Source organism: Pleurodeles waltl, chromosome 1_2, assembly GCF_031143425.1.
Source record: "Pleurodeles waltl isolate 20211129_DDA chromosome 1_2, aPleWal1.hap1.20221129, whole genome shotgun sequence".
NCBI lineage: Eukaryota > Metazoa > Chordata > Amphibia > Caudata > Salamandridae > Pleurodeles > Pleurodeles waltl.
The window spans coordinates 679030082-679049226 of record NC_090437.1 but is presented as its reverse complement, the minus strand read 5'-3'; positions in this window follow the sequence as shown (position 1 = coordinate 679049226).

Here is a 19145-nt window from a genome sequence, read left to right as displayed (position 1 = left end):
AGCAATGCACACTTCCGTGTGCTTTGAAGAGGTGGATCAGGCTGCAAGGTCCAGGTATGGGGTCCCCTTATCTGGGCCTTGTAGTCATTATCCAGTGCTGCGAGGCCCAAGGCAGGGCCCTTCTCTCCTTGGCCTTGGAGCACTATACTTTTGCTGTGAAGCCCAGGGGATGAAACTCCCTTCCCTCGGCCTCGCAGCACGTGAAGTAGTTCGATGGAACTGAGTAACCAAGAACAAGCCCTAGGGTTGGCTCTAAATGCTGTAGTTCTGGGCAAGCCACTTACATTTCCCCATGCATAAAAGTGGCCCTTTGTAATGTAATCGGTACTCAACAAATAGTCCTTGGGCAGTTTGCCTTATATAAAACCGTAAATAAAAGCAACAGCACCATGTCACCGTCACCTCACGTCCTCACACTGTGTATCATGCATGACTCATGGCTTCTAACTTTTCACATTGCCTATGCGCAGGGACATCGTAACCCCCCCCCCCCCCCTCCCTTGTCCCGCTCCTCACACCTTGCTTTAGGAACTACAGCGAGGGTGAGATTCTTGATGGGCCTCTTCTGTCCACAACTCTGCAGAAAAAGGCTCAGCTCATAATGAATGTAAAAGGGCGTGTGAGTAAGTGAAGGGATGGCTGGATGAGTAAAACGGTGAATGGATGAATGATGAGTGAAAGGGTGGATGGACGATGAGAGAAAGGATGCATGGATGAGTGAGTGGAAGTATGGATGAGAGAAAGGGTGGATGATAAATTAGTGAGACCCATGATGGATGGACGGAGTAAAAGGGTGGATGATGGGTGAGTGAAAGGGTGGATGGATGAGTGAAATGATGGATAAGTGGGTGGAGGATGGATGAATGGATGAGTGAAAGGGCGGATATAAGTATGATGAGTGAGTGAAAGGGAGGGTAGATGGACAAAAGGATGGATCGATGAGTGAAGGGGTGGATGGATGACAGAAAGGATGGATGGATGAGTGAAAGGATGAATGAATAATAGGGTCAATGAGTGGATTAATGAGTGGATGAATGGATGAGTGGATGGGTGAAGGGTGGATGGCAGAATGGATGGCTAAGTGAAAGGGAATGGAGAGTTAAAGGGAAGATGGATGAATGAGCTAAAGTTTGGATGGATGGGTGGGTGGATAGATGAGTGAAAAGACTGATGTAACTGTGGACGTTTAAAAGAATGGATAGATGAGTGAAAGGGAGGGTGAAGAGACTGAAGAATGAATGGACGGGTGAGTTGATGGGTGGGAGGATGGATGAATAGATGGATGGCTGGAAGGATGGATAAGTAAATTAAAGGATGGCGGGACGGGGGAAAGGGTAAATGGATTGATTAGTAGATGGATAGATGGGTGGAAGTGTCGATGGATGATTGCAAGGATGGATAGATGAGTGAAAGTGTGGATGGAGGGATGGATGAGTGAAATCATGTATGAAAGGATGTATAGGTTTGGAAATGGTTGGATAGGTTTTGATATTGACGGGCACACAGAAGGATGGAATGAATGTGAAAGGCTGAATGATGGATGAAAGAAAGAAAGAATGGTTGACAATGGAAATGTCAAATGGTGGATATCAGTGATTTGATGGAAGGATGAATGGCTATATCATTGATGGAAAAGACAAGAGATCTTCTGGGGAGGGATGTGATGACTTACTTTGCTTGTTTGGTGCCATAAGAGCTTTGGTTCAAAGTGGAAGGAATTTTAATTTTATGGCTACTCTCTTTGCTTATGTGTGACATTTCTGTCTTTCCTCTGTGTTTACTTGTGGCATCTATCATACGTATGACATTTTGAGTGACCCCCATCTGCTACTTGAATGTTACACTAGTAATGGTAAATTTTAGCATATTTTGTTTTAGGTGTAAAGGTCTAGATAGAGAGAGTCTTATAGGGCTATGAGCTGTGCTTGGGATGTATATATTGTGTTTGTAGCAATAGGCAGGGTGTTAAAATTAAACTGTGTAATAGTGTATCCTAAGTGCTTTCTTTAAGAAAGCTACAGGGAAAAGCACCTTTGTGACCTTTGGCAGCCAGTGCAGCTGTCTACAAAGATCCCATAATCAAAGTATGATTCCATATTTTAAGCCCCACTTAATGACACACCTACAATGTGTTCCCTAAAGTGGGTTCGTCAGATCAACCGCCAAAGGAAGAGCTCCTTAGTAACATCCGCAGAGCAATACGATGCAAGAACTTCTTAATGACTACAAGAGTATAAGACCAATTGTCCAGCGAAGAGTAAGGAGTCAAAGTCCAGTTTCTAGCTATGAAACGGAGCAGTTACGCAGTAGTATCGATGCAAAACCTAATTGCTGATATTGTTTCTCTGTCAAGAGGATACAAATGCCTAAACTCTCATCTCATAGTAGAGGCAGGAATAAACATTGGTATACTGCTGCAAAAAACACACTCTTGCATGAACACACTCACAGCAAAGCTCTCAACTGCCTTATCCTCACAACTGGCTTCACAAATGGTTGCAAATTAAGGCCATCATCAAACTTTCTTTTCCCATCAAAGTAAAAGGGATTTTAATGAAAACTTTCACTAGCACAGACTTCCACCAGAGGAGGTCTCAAGTTGCTTCTTTATACCACATGTAAGTAGTTCATTCTGCTTTTATTTCCTTGCCCTCTGGAACTTGTCTTTTAAGAAATGCAACAGTGCAAGATTCAAATGAAAGGACTAGGTGACTTCAGAGATGCCAAAAAAGATTAAGGCCCTCATTACGACCCTGGCAGTGAGTGATAAAGTGGTGGTAATACCGGCAACAGGCTGGCGGTAATAACTGCCAAATTATGACCATGGCGGTGATAACTCCCATAGACAGCCAATGTACCACACCAACCGCCAAGGCGGAAACAACACTCACAACGGTGGTAGCCGCCAACAGCCAGGCGGTAGACAAAGTACCATCCACCATATTAAGACACTGCAAACCGCCATCTTTTCTGGGGCGGTACCAATGCCATCAAAAGCCTTGCGGAATCACATCACTGAAGAGAAAAGACTCACCATCGGAGACACAGGGAAGAAGAACGCCGCCATGGAACCCGAGCATCAAGTTTTCCTAATGATCTTCTATGTTATGCTCCACCTGGAACACAAATGCTGACGAAGATGACGACGGTGAGTACAGCTGACTAGCGCACAAGGGAGGGAGGGAGGAAAACAAGAGTGACACACACACGCATGACCCACACCCGACACACACACAACATACACACAACCAGCTGTACACGTAAACCAATTTGTCCCCGATACACGGCAGAATAATGCAAGGACAACAGGAATGGACAAAAGTGATTGTATTCAAATCAACATCTAAAAACAAATCTATTTGTCCCACTGGTTCTGGATGGGGCAACATGCCCATTGCTCTGTCCTGGGAAGTGCATCGACAGTCTCTCAAGTGGGTGACTTTCCCACTGGTTCTAGAAGGGGCAACATCCCATTGCTCTGTCCTGGGGAGTGCAAGGCCACAGTCCCCCAGGTGGGGGACTTCCCCACTGGTTCTGGATGGGGCAAAATGCCCATTGCTTTGTCCTGGGGAGTGCAAGGCCACAGTCCTTCAGGTGTGTGACTTCCCCACTGGTTCTGGATGGGGCAACATGCCCATTGCTCTGTCCTGGGGAGTGCAAGGCCACAGTTCTTCAGGTGTGTGACTTTCCCACTGGTTCTGGAGGGGGCCCCTCGTACAACGGCTCCTGGAGTGTGGCCTGCATGGCATCCGCTGGTGGTGATGGCTGCAGTGTGGTGGCTGATGGGGGTGCCTCCTGGGCAGCCTCTGCAGTTGGTGATGGCTGCGGTGTGGCGGTGGATGGAGGGGCCTCCTGGGCAGCCTCTGCAGTTGGTGATGGCTGCAGTGTGGTGGTGGATGGGGTGCCTCCTGGGCAGCCTCTGCAGTTGGTGATGGCTGCAGCGTGGTAGTGGATGCAGGTGCCTCCTGGGCAGCCTCTACAGCTGGTGATGGCTGCACTTCCTCAGCTGGCGTGGGGGGCCCTGTGACCACTGGTGGTGGTGGAAGTGTCACCCTGACAGTCACCGCTGGAGTAGGGGGCTTTGTATCCTCCATTACATTGGGCGTGAATTCCTTACCCTTCCTGGCAGGGGTGGATGGCTTCTTCCCCTTCTTGGATGAAGGTGCAGGCTCCTTTCCCTTCTTGCCTGGAGGTGTGGTATCCTTACAACCACGGGTAGGTGGTGCCACTACTGTCCCTGTGGACTGTTTGGCTGAGGTACTGGGCTGGGTCTTTGGTACTCTGTTCGTACGGGCAGGACAGGGGAGGAGGAGGGAAGAGGTCAAGTTGGGCAAGGAAAAGCTTTTTAGGGATGGTGGGACAGGAGGAGGGAGGAGTGATGGGAGTGGAGGTAGAGGAAGTGGTTGTAGGAGGTGTATGTCTGTTGGATTTGGGTGCAGGTGCATGACCAGTATGCTGATGTGAGGTTGATGGCTGTTGGGTGTGTGAGTGCTTGCGTTTGTGTCCTTTGGGGGTGGGGACAGACAGGGTGGGAGAGGACAGAGGGGACGAGTGCATGGCTGTTGTGGAGGTGTCTGCTAGTGAGGCGTGTGTTCTGCTTGGTGTGGTGATGCTGGTGGTGGCTGTTGATGAAGTGAATGCAGGTGTGAGTGTGGACATACTAACTAACTGGGGGAAGTTTTCATAGAGTAATATGGCGCTCCTGCCTTTAATTCACTATTCACTATTATGAATGGTGCACTGAACAGGGTGAATACCTCCAAAAAGACCCTCTGTCTCAGCAAACAAGTTACTGAAAAAAGTACAAACATTTGCTTTCAGGCACTCATCCAGCTAGTAGTATTATTGTCCACAAAATACATTATACATTTGTTCTCTTTGTTGTACTGTCTCTGACAGTGTACATAATTAAGTTACTACTTGCACATTTATTTGTCCAACTTCCAAAACTCTTTTTAAATAAATTTTATTTGTAGTTTCCGATAGTCCATACACATATCCATATGACAACCACCTTGATCCTTGTTGTATATGTTTTACAGTCAAATACCAATCCTTAAGTGTCCATTAAGTTATAATCTCCACGTTACATCAGCCAACACGTGTTTCGTCAGGGAAATCTCCCAATAGACTTCATCAGGGCTGTGACAACATATGACACAAAGTTCAATTAGTATTGCCAATAACTCATGTTGCTAGTTACAGTGACCATGCCGTGTTCTCCACACACAGCAACTGCAGCACTCCTGAGACCCATGATGCCTTGCCTGAAATGGACTGTTCACAAGCTAGGTTACCTGTATTTGCCATACACCCATTACCCTTTAGATGAACCACACTGCAATGTCTGGCCAGGCCTTAGGTGCACCCACTAACACACATCCACCACCCAGATACCACCCCACCTGCAAAAATATGTAATGATACCCACTGTACTCACCTCCTTGTGGCTGCTGTGATTCCCTCAAGCGCCCATCCCTCTCAGGATAGGCCACCACCAGTATGCGGGCCATCCGGGGGGTCAGGGTCTGACGGGCACCTCTTCCCTGTTGGGAGGCCATCCCCAGCTGGGCCTCCGCGGTCTTCTGTGCCCAGCGACTCAGGTCCTCCCACCGTTTCTGACAGTGGGTGCTCTGCCTGCCATAGACCCCCAGGGTCCGCACGTCCTTGGCGATGGCACTCCATATTCCCTTCTTTTGATGGGCACTGACCTGCAGAGGCAATACAGACAGGAGAACACCATTAAACAAACAGTCCAACCTGTCACACAAATGGCCCACCATACCTGTTTCCATCACCACTGGCACATGCATCGCCCAGCGCACAACATGTTCACCACCACAAGACATTCCCCCCACCTCCCCACAACTCTTACATGATGCTTGCACACACATCTCCATGCATCCTTCCCACATGCATTGTGCCCAAAGTATACTCACCTGTTGGTCTGGAGGCCCATGCAGCTGTCTGTACTGGGGTAGGACCCCATCCACCAGTCGCTCCAACTCCTCCAAAGTGAAGGCAGGGTCCCTCTCCCTGGTCACACGGGCCATGGTAGGTTCCAGGCACAGGCCACAGCAGCACACACAGTGTAGGTGTTCCCTGTTAAAGGGCAGGAAACAAGTGAGGAATCAGATAGAAAATGTCTGTCACGTCCACGGCGGTGTACACCGTCACCGCTGGCGCACATCCCCATTGGCCACTGTACGCCATAGAGCCCCATATTATCCAATGAAGAATTGCACTGTGGTGCAAGACCACCTTCCGCCACGACGCCCAACGTCAGCGGAATTACCTCACTTCCACCTTTCTCTACATACAGGACAGGCGGTTGCCATTTTAGGGGGGGTAAAACAGTAATATTGACAATAACTGCATCACAGAATAGATTGGCACATACCTCGCCATTAACACTGTCCCATTACATATGTGCACCATGTAGACTGCAGTTGTGGTTTCATTGTTCCAAATGTGACAGCCTACTCACTCTTGTGTCCCTTAGATACCTACCGCTGCAGATGAATAGGAGGTGGAGATATACACCGTGTACAGACCCCTGGTGGACTTAGCTACACTGGAGGACAGGCACATTATGCTCACCTATAGACTGGAAAGGGCCACAATCACAGAGCTGTGTGTCCAATTGGAGCCAGACCTGATCTCATCTATCCGTCTTGTAACTGGGATCCCCCCTCTTGTCCAAGTGCTATCAGTGCTCCATTTCTTGGCCTGGTTGACCAGTACATCTCCCATGTCAATGCTAAGTATCCTGGGTCAGTGCATGATGCCTTTGTTCTGAGGAATAGCAGTATCCCAAATGTGATAGCCCAACTACAGAGGCACAGGGTGTGGCTAATAGGTGAGCCTTGGTCCCCACCCACTGTATGTTAGTGTGTGCCTCTGGTGCTCCCTCAATGCTTGCAGGTGACTCTGGCTACCCAAACCTATTGTGGCTGCTAACCCCTGTGAAGAATGCCAGGACAGGGGCAAAGGAATGTTATAATGAGGCACATGGGCGAACCAGACAAATCATCGAAAGGACCTTTGGCCTCCTAAAAAAGCCAGGTTCTGGTGCCTCCATCTGACAGGTGGATTCCTCTGCTACTCACCCAAGAAGGTCTGCCAGATAGTAGTGGCATGCTGCATGTTGTATAACCTGGCCCTCAGATGCCATGTAACTTTTCTGCAGGAGGAGGAGACTGGAGATGCCCCTGTGGCAGCAATAGACTCTGAGGACAGTGAGGATGGAGAAGCTGAGGATGAGGATGTGGACAACAGAACATCAGTTATCTGTCAGTACTTCCAATGACACACAGGTGAGACAGTGCAACTGCACATTTCTATGACTATTGGTGTAATCTGTGTGGCTGTAACATGATGACATTAACTTCCTTTTATCTCAACTTATTGTCACCTATGGTTTGTCATTTTACAGATGTTGGTGATATAACAACTGTGTACTGATGTGCTGACTACAGCCAGCCACAGGTCATTATTGCTATGTTCTCACAGTGTACAGTTAATTTGCAATGGATGTGACTGTTTCCATTAATATACATTTTCAACTCATAAATACTAGTAGTAATTTTTTGTTCAAGGGTGTTTATTTTAGTGCTACTAAATTGAGGGTAAAGTGCAATGGAATGGGGTGATGATGGAGGAAAGTCCAGGGTATTGTCCCAGTCTGTTTGTAGCACAGGTGCAGTGTCCAAGGGGCCATAGGAAGGGGAGCAAAGGCAGTTCAAAGTGGACAAAGTGACTGAGTGGGACACAAGGGGGACAACCAGGAGAGTCTAATTTCCTAGTGGGGGTCTTGGCAAGTGTCTCTGGCTTCTGTCTGGGTTTGCAGGGTGGTTCACCTTCTGCAGGGGGAGGTATGCTGGTGTCCTATGGGTCCTGTGGAGGGACCTCCTGCCCACTAGCGGCAGAGGAAGTGGACGGCTGGTCAATAGACCTGCTAGTACTAGAGGCCCACTGGTGTGCTGTTGCCTCCCTCATGATGTTGACCTTGTCTGCCAGCACCCCTGCTATGGAGATCAGGGTGGTGTTAATGTCCTGCAAGTCCTCCCTGATCCACTGATACTGTCCCTCCTGCAGCTGCCTGTTCTCCTGCACATTGTCAAGGATCTGGCCCATTGTGTCCTGGGAATGTTGGACGGCTCCCAGGATCTCGGAGAGTGCCTCCTGGAGAGCTGATTACCTGGTCCTGTTCTCCCCCTGGCACACAGCAGTCCTCCCAGTGTCTCTGTTGGCCTGTGCCTCTGTCCCCTGAATGGTGTGCACAGTGCCACTGTCCCCAGGTCCCTGATTGTCTTGGGGGTGAGGTGTGGCCTGGGGTCCATGTACAGATGGGCACACTGCTGATTGACGTGTCCTGGGGACAGAGGTGTGGGTACGCTGGGTGGGTGCTGTGGTGTTAAATACTGAAGGGGGAGGCTCTGTGGTGGTTTTTGAGTGGGCTTGGGTGACCGGCTGTCCAGTGGTCCCTGATGGGCCAAGTAGGTCATCCAGATCCTGAAGTCCAGAGCTACTGATATCACTAGGGGTATCTTCTGTTGGGGGACTGGATAGTCGTGGCATCTCCTCTCCGCTGACATTGGCTGGGATACCAGTGGGGGTGTAAGTGATGTATTATGCTCCATGTGTATGACATATTGTACATCCCTGGCTTCCCCTCTATCGTTGGTGTTGCCATGCCACCTTTTGCTTGTGTATGGTGATGTATTGCGGAATTGTTAGTTTCCCTATGATGTGCATGCTTTTGTGATGGGTGTCATGCTGGATTGGGAGGGATGTCAATGCATTGGTATAGCATGCAGGGCTTGGCATTGGAGTAAGTCATATGTGTAGGTGAAGTATGTGGGATTGGGTTGAGTGATGGGAGTGAGGGTGAGGGTGTGAGATGGCATGCATTTGCTATATAAGTAGTAAATGTTGACTTACCAGGGTCCAGTCCTCCGGCTACTCCAGCGAGTCCGTCAGGATGCAGTATTGCCAAGACTTGCTCCTCCCATGCTGTGAGCTGTGGGGGAGGAGGTGGGGGTCCACTGCCAGTCCTCTGTATGGCGAGCTTGTGCCTTGCTGCTATGGAATGTACCTTATCCCGTAGGTCGTTCCACCTCTTCCTGATGTCCTCCCTTGTTCTTGGGTGCTGTCCCACGGTGTTCACCCTGTCCACGATTCTCCACAATAGCTCCATCATCCTTGCAATGAGTATCTGCTGTACCCGGGCTCCAAACAGCTGTGGCTCTACCCTGACAATTTCCTCCACCATGACCCTAATCTCCTTATCAGTGAAACAGGGGTGTCTTTGTGGGGGCATGGGTGTTGTGTGGTGTGTGTTGGTGAGAGTGTGTTGAGTAATGTGGTGGGGTGTGATGTGGGGTGAGTGAGGGATGTATGGGTGTAAGTGGGGTGTGTCTAGTTGCCGCAGTGATCTTTGTGTCAGTCTGGTGGCAATGATTTGTATTTGTAAAGGGTTGTGGGTAATGTGAGTGTGTGTTTTATAGTGGTGTGGGTGTGGTGTGTGTATGAGTGTCACATGTGTATTTTTTGCATTGGCCAATGTAATGTTATTTTGCACGTGGGTGTCCATTCTGAGTGCGGTGGTATGTACCTCCAATGGTTTCCCACTGTTGAATGTCTGCCATGGTGATTCGTGGGTCATAATGTGATGGGTGTTGTTTTGTTGGCATAACGGTATGAGTGTTGGGACCGCCACTTTTGAACTGAGATTTGGGCTGGCGGATTTGTGTATGTGGCTGTATTCTCTCGGATTGGTGTTTGTGTGTCAAAATATGGTGAACTGATGTTCACCACAGCGGCTGTATGTTGGCTGGCTGTCAGCGTGGCGGTAAGCGGGGTTTACCGCCAATGTCATAATGAGGGCTTAAGATTCCTATGAAGCCTCTTTCTGTGATGTCACTCTGTGATGTCTCTCTATGTGATCTCACTCTCTGTGATGTCACTTCTTGTGATGTCATATGCAAATTAGAGGGACTTCACATCTTACCTTTCGCACGGGTCCTTAAAGTCCTAGGAACGGCCCTGTATTTACAGGCAAGTAGCACTGGAATAGGCAGTGATTTTCAAACTTTTTAATGCTGCGCCCCCCAGTGGGAAACGAAAATCATCAGGCTCCCCCAGAATTTTTCACAATTATTCTATTAAATTGGCAATGTTTAAATATGTCTAGACTTATTTAAACATTGCCGTTAACTTATGGTACCTTTTTAAAAATGCAATAAATGTTTTTTCTGCTAAAAAATGAAGTGTTACCTGCATAATGCCTCTTTTGGCCAGAGCCTGGCTTACCCCATGGGATCACTTAAGGCTCTCCTAGGGGGGCCCGCTCCCCAGTTTGAAAACCCATGGGCTATGCGTTCCAATGCTAATCTTGCTATCCTCCCGATTTAGGCCCCTGGTGTCAGCGAATGTGATGCCCCCGTTTCCCCTCCTCAACAAGTAGCCCCAGTGGTCAATGAAGGCTGGGGCCACCAAATCCCTGACCATCATGAGAGGAGGCAAGGAAATATATATGTACTTTATATGAGGAAAGTGGTCAATAGGGGCTTGGACTGCAGGGATTAGTGCTACCTGGTCTTCAGGGATAAACCAGGGAGCCAATGTACTGCTCATATCAGCCTGAATTTGAGCGGCCCAGTATGTATGGGATTATCCCACAAATTATTTCTGTGTGCCTTTTGAGCACATCCCACACTGGGGAGGGGGGCAGACGGGGTGAGATGGCCTAAGGGGTAGGAAGCAAGCAATCTACCAGTCTAGTCTATGGGCGAGACTACTGCGCCTATTAACTCATTGATGCAAGGCTCATGACGGACAAGAGTAAGTCTGAGGTTGGCCCTGTTGCACAAAAGAGTAACTGTGCTGGTTATGGAAAGAGATCATGACTAGGTCACTATTGGTTCTCTGAGCCAGCTTGTATGACCTACTTCACACTGACTGCCAAAAACAACCTGCGTATTCTCTGAGGTCACCACAACATAGATTCATTTGAAATTTGTTTTATGACTATAGAGAGGAGATAGCATAAAACAGCCTGCAGACTGTGCCCTGAGACTTTCTGTGAAGAGTGGAAACCTAACAAGGGAAAGGACCTTACTGCAGTTTTTATTTTATTTTACTCGGGTCTGGGTGCATCTCATGCTGTTGCTACCTAACCAGGGGCACCTTCTCCATTAGGGTGAAGAAGCGTTGCCCCCGCCAGCAGCAGCACCTGCAATCCTTTACAAGGAAATTATAATAGACAGCGTTTATTATTGTTTCCTTATAAAGGGGTGGGCCACGTGGGTAATGACGAGTGAGGGGGAGTGCACAGCACTCCCCCTCAGAGCACGTGTGTGTTTGGCCGGCCATCTGGGGCCACCTGGGGCCAACACAGTTGCTGGGCTGGAGAGAGCCTGCACAGGCTCCCAGTCTGCCTGGGAGTGCCCTGGCTGGGCGCTCCCAGCCAATCCTGACGCTGCTCTGAACTGCGCCAGGATTGGCCACAGGGCAGGCTGGGAGCCTGTGACTGCTTGCAGCGACGGAGGAGAGGAGCAGCGCGAAGGAGGAGTTGTTTGTTTATTTTTTTCATTTAATTTTTATTCCCACGAGACCCCCTCCCCCAGAACTCCCCCCGCGCCTCCTCTCCCCACCCATTCTGCGCACCGCAAGCCGCGAATGTTCCTAACATATTCTGTTGAAACTATAAAATTAGTTTTTTGTTTGTTTAAAGAAATATGAAGAGCCCTATTCACAAAGGGACTTACGTGTAGTAAAGCTTTGAGTGTAGAATATCTGCACTTGTGGCAGAATTCTGCATTCAGGGTGGAATATCTGTATGTCGCGCTGACTGCAGTGCGCCATGCGGAGATTCTACCCTGAGTGTGGAAATTCTGCCATGAGTGAGGAGATTCAGCCACGAGTGCAAACTCTCTAAACTCTAACTCGTGACTTTACTGCACATTGGGAGGTCCTGCAACTTTTTTACTACACGTACCTCTTTTTGTGAATCAGGCCCGAAATCTCTGTTGGCCCACACTTTTAATAATGAGGCAAAATCTATGCTGCTAATTGGAAAGATTAAGAGAGGATATAGCCCCCCTTCTGTTTCTCTCTCTCACTCCCTCTTTCTCTCTGCCTTTCTGCACACTCCTCTCCCGCTATTAACAGCACTCATTTTAATTGCAACTTTCAACCAGGTCTGAAATAGTATCTATAAACATCAACAATGTCCTCTTGTTGTGAACAACTCATTATTAACATGTGTTGGTAAGCTGACCACCTAAGTAGATCAGAGTCACTATATTTTTCACACAAACTGCATAAAGGGACGTGCAACATAATAAAATTCACAAATGTGCATCAAAGCAAGCAAACTTGGCCAGCGTTTTAGTTATTTTGTATATATGCTAGTTTTGCATTGGTGACAGGGCGCTTTCAAATTTGTTCAATATATATATTTTTATTTTTTATGTGATTTTTTTCCATTTTATGAATTTTTGATCATTAGAGGCACCCTACCATGAAAGAGAACAATCTATTGGATTTGTTTCTATTGTGTAAAATACACTGCCTTACATATTATTATTGCATTTTCTGCAGAACAAATTACTTTGGCATCCAGTCTCCCACTAGCGTGAACCCATATCTTCCTAAGAAATATAACTCACAAATCTCCAGGGTAAAATTTAAAAATATACTAGGGTACACTTACCAAGTTTAGAGCGCATTTAAGACTTTCACAGAGTTCTCAAATATTTCCAGGAATATTCCTGTGAAGCTGTGAAGTGCAGAGTACTCACATGCTTTAGGAGATCAATTCGACCTCAGTGGGTGGCCCGCTCCTGGCCACCACTTCAATGATGAGGACTACCCACATCACCACCTGCCTGGTTTGGTAGCGATCTCCTTGCCTACAATGCGTCATCTGTTATGGTGAATACATTGCAGACAGAGCAGGTTGCCGAATGTGTGCTTTCTTTTTTGGCCCCGCTGAGCAAATGTTTTTGCTTTTCTACAAGCTTGGTCACTGTGACTGGGGAGTTGTTAGTTTCAGATTTCCTGAAAATCACGATGGCCCATGATGTTAAAAATACATTATACGACAAACAGGGTGCACAAGAGGGGCTTAAGAGGCAGTAGAAAGAGAGAGGAATGCCGATTGGTGGGTGTAATAAGTGAGAGAATGGCATTAGTTTGTGAAATAACGAGCATTTTTTAGGCCTTTCCAAACAGAGAGAGGGAGAGAGTGTGTGTGTGTGCATTTTGTCTGTATGTGTAATAATTGCGGTTGAAATCTTACAGACACCTCACTATGCCCAACTAAAAGCACCCGCACCCAACTATTTATCACAAAATACATTAGGGGGTGTAACATCCCACACACAGCCACTGAAGCTATGCCCCTGAAAACTAACAAAATACAACTTTTGCTTAAAACAAAAGTAATAGGCACAATGCACAGGTAATTCATTCCTGTGTGTTGATTGAGTTCCCTACCTGGAAGTGCAATACAAAGAATGATAGGCAGGAAAACCCAATCACTGTAGTTCCACCTTAAACAGGATGGAGCAACCATGACTATTGTCGGCGCGCTGGTCCCGGGGAAAGTTTTTCCTCTGCGGTTAGGCTTCATAAACCACCCAAGTGTGCAAGTGAGACACTATCCCTTTTCTCACCTCTCGAGGTTGACTAGATCTGTGGACTTGGTGAAGACTGTAGTAGTCAGAATTATTCAATCACAAATTAATGTCATTATATCATAAAACAATGCTAGACACCATAAACAATTTAGCACTAAATAAAACTTTATTCATTTTGAAACCTTTATTACAATCCCAAAATCAATGTCACATATATGGTGTGCAAAACTAAGCTATAAACATACATGAAAACAATAGGCTGTCTGAAACATCAGAAAAGATTTAACCCACTAAACATCAATACTGTTAAATACTCCAAGAGAATAGTATAGATTAGGAACAATGAAATATGAACTGTATTATTTTTAGACTTCAAAGCAGATTAAGATGACATCAGAAAGTCATCAAAATACAGCTCAACATTCAATTTTAGATTTCAGATTTCAGAGCTGGGCCTTTCTTATTACTAACACAATTTAGGACTTCCATGTGTGGGAGCGGGCTAGCACATGCGGACAAAAGCAAAACATAAAAGAAAGACAAAAATAATTTGGAGAACATCTAACCTAGGGCAACTTTCTAAAAATACACTGGTATAATTATCTAACTGAAAAGGAAACAAGAAACCACATTTAGTTACCCCTGTCCTCATGGGACATCAGACAAGAGCAGTTTGTCAGGCAGGATGGTCACCTTCTTCCAGCGTGAGATGGCAGTACCATTAAGGCAGTGCAGAACACGGGCTGCACATTGGGCATTGCAGCATTTCAGAATTAGTTGGGCTTATTAGTACTGAACCACATAACGGAATAAAACAATTAAGACTAAGATGATAAACTCATCTGAGGACATAAAGAATACGAGAGTGACAGCAGACTCCGTCAGAACTCTTAACAGCATTGAAACAGGAGTGGGAATAAGTGAAGACTGACTTCAACAACACTAATTCAAGAAACTGGCTCCAAGTTCAAAGTTTCTCACAAATTAAAATATATACAATCCATTTATTGGTCCTTCAGGCGGACGCACTTTGGACACCAGATTCAGTATCCATTGGTGCAGGTGGCACCACCAAATTTGCTGGTGTTCCAATACTTCTCAGCAAAAGTTCATTGTCAATCCCATGACTTCATATAATTCCAACAAAATTTTACATTCTCTGACTTGTTACTTTAACAATTTCTCTCACAAAACGAATCCTGTTTCACATAAGAATCGTGAGTTTCCTGTCCTGTTCGACAGCTAGAACAAACAATGTTGCATTATTGAGAGAAATTGTTAAAGGACCAATGAATGGATTGTACATATTTTAATTTGTGATAAACTTTGTGCACTACTCACCCGTGAGGGTCTCAAGGTGCTGAGGAGGGGAGAGGGGGATAGGTGCTGCTACTGCTTGAACAGCTAGGTCTTAAGAAGTTTCCTGAAGGTAAGGTGGTCTTTGGTCTGGCGCAGGTGGGTGGGAAGAGTGTTCCACATTTTGGCGGTGAGGTGCAAGAATGATCTACTGCCGGTTGCAGTTCTGTGGACGCGTGGGACGGTTGCGAGGGAGAGGTCGGCGGAGCGTAGATGCTGGGTCAGGGTGTTGAGGTATTCTGGTCCAGTGTTGTGCAGTGCTTTGTGAGTGTGGGTGAGGAGTTTGAAGGTGATTCTCTTGTTGACTGGGAGCCAGTGCAGGTTTTTCAGGTGGTCTGTGATGTGGCAGTGGCGGGGGATGTTTAGGATGAGGTGTGCAGAGGCGGAGGCGTTCTGGATGCGTTGCAGCCTCTTCTGGAGTTTGGCTGTGGTTCCTGCATAGAAGGCATTGCATTGCTGTAGTCCACTTTGCTGCTTACGAGGGCTTGGGTGACTGTTCTTCTGTTTTCGGTGGGTATCCATTAGTAGATCTTTCGGGGCATGGGAGGGTGTTGAAGCAGGAGGAGGAGATGGCGTTGACTTGCTGGGTCATGGATAGTGAGGGGTCCAAGATGAATCCTCGGTTGCATGCATGCTCAGTGGGATTCGGAGCGGTTCCGAGAGTGGCAGACCACCAGAAGTCATCCCATGCGGAGGAGGATGAGCCAAAGATGAGGACTTCCATCTTGTCGGAATTGAGATTGAGGCAGCTGCTCTTCATTCCTTCGTGGAGGTTGGTCTTGGGAGAGTCCTTGGTGAGGGAGAGGATCCACTGGGTGTCTTCGGTGTATGAGATGATGTTGAGGTTGTGGGATTGGGCGATGTTAGAGATGATTTCAGTGGCCTCCAAGCAGAATGGGGGAGGCAGACTCTCTGGGTTCTGCTGGTGAGAAAGGAGGTGACCCAGTCCAGGGCTCTGTCATGGATTCCAGTATTGCTGAGGAGTGAGTGTAGGATGTGGTGGCAGACAGTGTTGAACGCGGCAGAGAAGCCGAGAGGATGAGGGCCGCGGTTTCACCACTGTCCCGTATGGTTCTGATATCGTCAGTGGTGGCGATGAGGGCAGTTTTGGTGCTGTAGGTGCTGTGGAATCCAGATCGGGAAGGGTCCAGGGTGCGGTTCTCCTCGAGGAAGTGGGTTGTCTGTTGACAGCCTTCTCAATGACTTTTGCTGGGAAGGGGAGCAGGGAGATAGGCCGGAAGTTCTTGAGGTGGATGATGGAGCTTTCTTTGTTGAGGATGTGGTGAGGGCAGGGATCAGATGGAGAGTCGGGGTGGATGGTGTTCATGATTTCGATGGTGTTGTTGTCGTTGACGGGGGTCTAGGAGAGCAGGAGGTTGGTCAGAGGTTCAATACTTCATTTAGTAAAATGCAAAACTCTCATGTTAAAATGTGGTGCACAATACGAATGGTAGCCACATAGTTCACCATAATTCAAACTTGCACGTTTTACAACTCGTTATTTTCTCTGGTAGGCCTTTAAATGCAGGTTATTTAATCACCATATGCTAAGTTCTATGTCATAAATGTATTAATAAAATTAAATCTCTCCCACTATAACCTTGTGGCTCTATGACTGATGGTATGCCAGGTGAAGGTTACTGTCAACTGAAACCCTGTGGTTCCTTCAGCTATGAATTTGCCCAGAGGTCTGCTTTTCAGCACATGCTCAGTGTCCACCAAACTCAAAATGACCGCCTCAGTCATTTACACATATGGAAATGCACCTTGAATATTACTGCATATCAAATATTCCTGTGAAGTTCCTACCGTCAGAGACTATAAACACGCACAGACACAGTCATCCACTCTAAAGAAAATGCAATATGCAATTTTCACACTAAAATTCTAAATTAAAATACATTTGAACTTTCTAACTTTTTCTTTGCGTCCCTATCAAGAAAGTATTTCTCCCATGAAAAAAACCCTTCGCATACACCCCCTTGCTACCCTGACTGCACTTAAGCCTGTCAAATGGTGAGATCACTAACATCTGATGATCTCTGCGCCTTTAGAGGAACCGTCACCATAGAGGGTCCTCTGACGGCACTGAAAGTTTGGTGCACGGCCGGTGACTTTTAGGTGGTTGTGCAGAAAAGTGGGATTTGGTTTTTGAAAAACAAAAACACAATGGCTTTCACACCCTTTGAGTTTTTTTCCCAGGTTATATGTGTCATTATTGTTTTATGTGTTCATATTGGGCAGAAAAGGAAGGGCTTTATACCAACAGCACAAAATAGGGCAGCTCAGTCTGATACCCTTGCTCTGACAGTCCCTACTCCATTGGGCTGTCAGAGTATGTTTTCAGATGACACCACCATCCAAAATCTGCTCGACTCAAGATAGAGAGGGAGGATCAAGGGTTTAGTGGACAGAATACTCTTACAAACTCTAAATCAGGTGATTATTTTCGATTGGGGAAGGGTGGGATCATAATTCTGTGTCAGGACCGGAGGCTCCAATTATGTTTTCTCTTTCTTTACTGTCTCAAACAGCAGCCAATCAAATACAAGTAACAGAAAAAACTACAAATCCCAAGATGTCTAACATCCTATCACATGGTCCAATCACTATCCATGTCCTCTGCTATAAGTCCTTTGACCTTTGATGTCACTTCCTCTTTCTTTGCTGCTTCGCAGCAGATAAGTACATGTTTTAATTCTCTTGTATATTTTATATGTTTACTTAAGTGCTAATAATTGTAAATTCTGTTCGTATAGCGTCGCGATTCAGCACGCTTCTATTATTGGTTTTTAAGCACCTGTGCGCTTTGTTTTCTTGGCTTTTTGCCAAGATTTGTGGCCCGTTTTCTTCAGTGGAGCGGGAGCAGGAGCGGGAGCGGAGCTGCTCTCACGCAGTCTCCTTTTTATTTCAACGCGCACGTCTTAACGAGCCGATTCCTTCCTAATTCTGGAATCGATCGGCTCGTGAGGGTGCGGCAAGGGCGTTCGAGTGCCCCATTGTCCTAGCAATTGCTCCCTGACGCCCAGCAGAGCTTAACTGCCTGGGTTGTAAAATTAAAATAGGCTTTTGCCGAGAGTGCCTTGCAGGCAGCTCCCTCCACACTTTAATAAAGGGCTCCTTTTTCACTTGCCTGAATTGAGGTTTTTGCACTCCCCCTCCCTTGATTCCAACATTACCTACTTGTTTTTTCATTACTCTTTAAAGGTTATTATACCTTAATATTCTGGTCATGGCTCAGTGGGTGACCAAGGAACAGAATATTATACAGAGGAGTTGGACAATCAACTAGAGGTTGATCTAGTGGAAGCCCTTGATACCAGGGTTCAACAATCGTTAAATTATGCCCTGGTGAGAGCTCTGGGTCCTTTTTCAGGGCAGCTATTTGACTACTCTCGATCACAGGGTTGGATGCAAGGACAACAACTACCTCCTGAGTCTAAAAAAGTAAAGGACAAGGCTAAAAATTTGGAATCTAGAGCCGAGGTTAGTGGTCTTCACGCAGACGCATTCGAAAAACTGCATAAGAAACGTAGTGGCGAACATAATTACAGCTCAAAAAAGGAAGCCTCCTTTTCTACCTCTTCCTCTGATGATTAGGATGATTCCGACTCTCCTTTGCCTAGTATAAAAGCTAAAAAAGCACCCCCTCCCTGTCTGGTTCTAGACTTTGATCCCACAGAAATCATACATCCCAGAGCTTCCAATTGGGTTCCTCCACCCGAAGTGGCCCAATATGTCCAATCTAATTTACGGAAAAGCTTTGATAAGGAAGTCAGGTCACGCTTAAAAGCAGAGTGTCCCAGACCCGACCTAGAGGGCAAGGTTTCTGATACCCCAGAAATAGACCCCACCATGGTCACCTTTATGAGGAAATTTTCTAAGGACCCCAAAAAAGGTTTGGATCGATCCTGGCGTAATTGCCAAGACAAACTGTTGGACCCTTCAGGACCTTTGACCAAGATCCTTGAGATGGCGTATGCAGCTAAGGAATCAGGATCCCCGGTGGACACAGATGTCCTTATAGGTTGGGCACAAAGATCCATTTGCCTGCTTGGAAACACTAATTGTGCTATTTCTGCAGAACGCAGAAAATCCGTTTTAATGTGCATTGACCCTAAGTTGTCAGATCTTGCGACCTCG